The sequence below is a fragment of the Rosa rugosa genome, chromosome 3 (assembly GCF_958449725.1).
Source record: "Rosa rugosa chromosome 3, drRosRugo1.1, whole genome shotgun sequence".
Classification (NCBI taxonomy): Eukaryota; Viridiplantae; Streptophyta; class Magnoliopsida; order Rosales; family Rosaceae; genus Rosa; species Rosa rugosa.
The window spans coordinates 48714735-48719654 of NC_084822.1; positions in this window are offsets into that span (position 1 = coordinate 48714735).

Below are 4920 nucleotides of genomic sequence, written 5' to 3' on the forward strand. Positions count from 1 at the left end.
TAGGGTGAGATTCCGGGGTGGGTCCTGTCAAATAGGGTAGAATATTCTAGATCTCCTAATCAATGTTTGATTAGAGCAACTCCAACCATGGAGTCAAAAGCCAAAATGGCTCCCCCAATCAAAATCCACCATCTCCAACAATAGCCAAGATAGAGTCATTTTGGCTTTTAAGCCAAAAGAGGAGTCAAAATGACTACACATTATAGAAGGAAAGCCATATGTGGTGTGGCATGAATTGAGGTGGGCCCATGTGATGAATTTATAAAATGACTTTGACTTTTGACTAAAAATGGTTGGAGATGCAAAATATGAATGAATATGGATGACACTAGGGGAGCCAAATTTAGCAAATGACTTTGGCTTTTGACTCAATTGTTGGAGATGCTCTTAGGTTTCTTTGAACTCTAAGATTTTGTACTTGTAATCCTCTATATAAAGTGACCCCAATTATCAATGAAATCATTCAAGTATTCTCCCGCATCTCTTTTCTCTTAATTAAACACGTTGATGTGCTCATATTATCCTATATTTCTATGCCTCTTAATCTTGGTTTTTATGTTTAGTTATCTTGATTTATGATTCATTTGCATCTTTTAGTGTTTTTGTAGATTTGTTCCATAGAAAGAAGAAAAGAAGCCAAAATGAGCTAAGTAGGATTGAAAGGCAATGTGCAATCTGAGACTGGGAATCTGCCTGTGCAGAACATCCAACTTCACCGAATTACTGGGAATTATCCAGATCGAATCAGATAATGAGCCTTATATCATTGGAAAGCTACAGATGTCTACTTTCTTTAGAATTTTACAGATCTCGATCTCGATACTTCTGGAGAAAGTTATGATTATTTGAGTGAAGATAGGTCGGACAGTAAATCTGCTCGGGAGTTCACTAACATTCATGGAGAACTCAAGTTTTGTGGCACAAGAGCATCAATCCTAATGTTTCAAGGAAGTTAATTCAGATGAGGACTTATTCCTACTTCTACAAGAGATATTTCAATGTTTTCCCATTCCAAATGAAGAAAGGAATCTAAACCCAAGTTTTACAAGGAAACATGAAGCCAAAGATGAGCTTCTATCTTCCCTATATAAGGGAGCACGAATTTACATGAGAGGGGAGTCTCGGAGCACAATGTAGACGCCTAAGGAGCAGAGACGACTCATCCATCTTCCCCATCTTTTCCCTTCCATTCTTTTTATGTTCTTTTTATGTTTTATTTTGCTAAACCTTTTTCTCGGGTTAAGATGATGCCCTATCATGATTGTTTATGTGCCTTGATGATTTATTGATGGATTTATAGTTTCTTTATGATGAATTCTTAGTCACTATTTGAATCAATGCTTTATGTTTAAGTTCTTTGATTGATCATCTTAGGGCTTTGCATCTAGTAATTAGAAGATGAATTTGAGGCGTACCTGCAATATAATTCAAATTAGCTTCTTGTGATTAAGAGTTGTGAATTACATTATTGTCGTACCTGAAGTAATGGTTTGCATGATTCTCTTGTTTTCTAAAACATAATGAGTCCTATGTGTTAAACTTATGTCGTACCTGGATAAACTGCATGTTAGAATATACGACCTCTGCCGTACCTGGAGAGAATCATACACTTAAGGAAAACTATGGTCTAAGTGCCGTACCTGGACTTAGATACGGGAATTATCATCAAAAGAAATAAAAGATTATGTTAATTGCATCGAAATATAAATAGGATTGTTAGTGGTTGATTTCGAAACCCTAGGTTTTATCATTATTTGTTTGTTTATTTAATTCTCAAATTATTTGTTTATTGGAAAACCCAAAAAAACAATACTTTCTTTATCTTAATTGTTTGTGTTGTTGTGATTTTGTGTTTGGATTAATTAGGTTAGGATTTAAAATTGATTATCAATCCTCAGTTGGAACGACCTCGTACTTGCACACTATACTAACGACGATTCGTGCGCTTGCGAGTTTTAATTAAAATTTCACAACACACGTTATCAACATGAAGCCCTAACTTTGAATCAAATGGCCAAAACCTTAGAAAATTAAAAATCCCACACCTTCAGCCAAACCCGGCCACTCACCAGTCCGCAGCTAGCCTCACTATCACGTGCGCCTCCTCGTACCCCCACACCTCCTACGCACCGGTTGGCCTCGCTAGGCCTGCTTATCCCCCGCACAAGTTAGCCTCACAAGCATATGCATTCAACTCTTGAACTAGCATGTAGGCATATTAAAAAAAATTTGCATCACATCATATTATAACATCAATCCATACAAGATTGGCTCGGGATTTCAACCCTAACCCCAACAAAGTACTACTCACTCACAATTACATATACTAACTTCATAATCAAATTAAACACCAAAATATAATCTAGAGTAAAATGGCTAGAGTTGGCTTAATGGTGTGTCGGATGGTCCCCAAGCTCACATCTTGGTGGTGATGATGGTAGTGGTGATTCCCTCTCCTTCTTGCTCTTGAAGATTTGATGATAAGAGATAGTGAAGCTTGTATTTTGTGAATAGGTGGACTAGATGGAAAAAATGATGATAGAAAAAAGAGTGGAGAAATGATGTGGTGGTGGTGGTGTTAATGGAGGTAGAGGATAAGAAATGGTAGTGGTAATGGAGGAGATAGAGTAGTATGGATAGTATGAGTTTGGATTTTAGGAGGTGGAGATGGAGTTTTTGTGGTGAAGATGGAGAGTGAAAAGAGATGTAATGGGGTGGTATGGACGATTCTTCCTTGTAAGAAGAGATGCTTAAATAGATGAAGATAGAGGTGTGAAAATGATAATGAGAAGCCAAGATAGTAGCTCAAGTATTGTAAGAAGCATGGAGGTGGAGTATGAAAGTAGTAATAGATTCAAAAAACAAGAGAAAAATGTATGGCAGAGATGAAATAAAAAGAGGGAAGTAATGATGAGCTATTAAAAAAAGTATGGTAGAAAAATATGGCTAAGGGAGAAGATAGGAGCAACTAGCTCTCTTTATTGTGCATGGGAAGCAGGAAAATGAAGAGTGTTGGAGTGGTTTTGGGTCACCAAAGTCAAAGTGAAAAGCATAGGAGAGAAAGTGTGTTGTAAAAAATATGGGACAGAATTCCTGTAAAATAAAAACACAAAATAATATGATAATATCTTGGGAAATAAGAATAATAATATAGATAGAAAATAAAATAAAATAGGAAAATAATATAATATATAGGTTTTTATATAGGAAAACTTATTGAGTCGAGGCGTGCAAGCGCACTGTCCTAAGAGAAGATTCATCCCCTACTGCACAGGGTTGAATGACGAACTTCCCCCAAGATACAACAACTCTTCGAGCTCCATCGTGCAGGTAAGAAGCCCCATTGAACCTTAATCACCCGTCTACTCAAAACGGTGTATAAGTAAAGTATGTATATGTATAGTTTGTAAGAATATCTTTGGTAGAGGTATTTGGCTAGAGTTGTTGCATTATGGTGGATTATACCGTCATGTATACCCTCATTATCCGACAATCTAAACTTTCACACATGTGCATGTTTCATGTCTCACCATATGCCTTCTAACTCTAGCCATGTGCCCTTATATAGGTCATACTTGCCATGACCATAATTAGCCTCATAAACCATATAACGGTCAAATAATAATCATATATTTAAAACATAAAACCGTTAAACCATAAATAAAGTAATAAACACAAAATGAAAATAACCCCCAAAATAAATAAAGAAATAAATAATATATATTTTAATTTTAAATCATAAAATTTCCAACAAAGTGTGCATAGTTATGCCTATTATCCAAAAGATAATATGATGGATTAATCTTGCCATAATCTTGTAGAATTCTTCTACGACTCTCCTTGATAATTTCAGCATCATAGACCTTCTAAAAATGCACAAGCAATCCGCTCAAAGAAGATTTTCAGCCAAATTGCCCTGTTTTGACTAGAATACTTTTACTTTCTCTGAAGCTTCCTTCTTGGACAAGGATTGACTTGATATTGCCGTGATTCTGGATGGTTCTTGACTTATCCATGATCTATGACATCATATCTTTAAGAATGATCAATAACCTTCTAGAAAAACTCCAAATAAGTTGCCGGAAAAGATCTCCCAAACGCTTCGTGAAAATCTGACAGTTTCTACCTTATCGGGAAGCTTATTTTGCACTTGATTTTCTGCTGCCTCGTTGATGATTCTGACTAGTTCTTTGACTCATGTTGAAGTAAAACATCATATGTTTAAGGAATACTGGCCCTTTATGTAAATCTGCAGTTGGAAGAATGCAAGAAATGCTCTCCAATACTGTTTCCGAAAAGCTGATTCTGAAACTGCAGTTTTCTGCTTTGCAGTCACTATTTTGCATAACGATTTCCGTGGACATCCCTTGTAATTTCCGGCCAAATGAGTGATCAAACTTAGTTCTTTGCATCATTACTTTATGGTCCATGGCTTCATTGCTCCATTTAAACTCCTATTTTTCTGGGATTGCTTCATGAAGTACTTGTGCCGCCAAAAGTGGTGGTGCATGGAAAATTCACCGGAATTTCACTTTTTCTCCTTATGTCAAGATTTTCTATAAAACATAGAATTAGATTAGTCAACACTAAATTAGACTTTTCATGTTTTATGGCACAAATATATATGGGCTAATTACTGTTTAGTACCCTGTCGTTTTAGTCCAACATCAATTCAGTCCCTCGACTTTCAATTTCATCAAAAACACCCCTGCAATATCATTTTCTCATCCAATAGGTCCCTCCGTCGGGATTCCGTCAATTTCAACCGTTAATTGCTGACGTGGCAGTCCAACGCAGCAAAAGTGGGACCCACATGAAAGTCAAATACCAAAAATGACCCTAGCCAACCAGACATGGAAAAATCCAAAATAAATCCCAAATTTTGAGGTTTGGGAGATTCAAACCCACACCACCATGCAT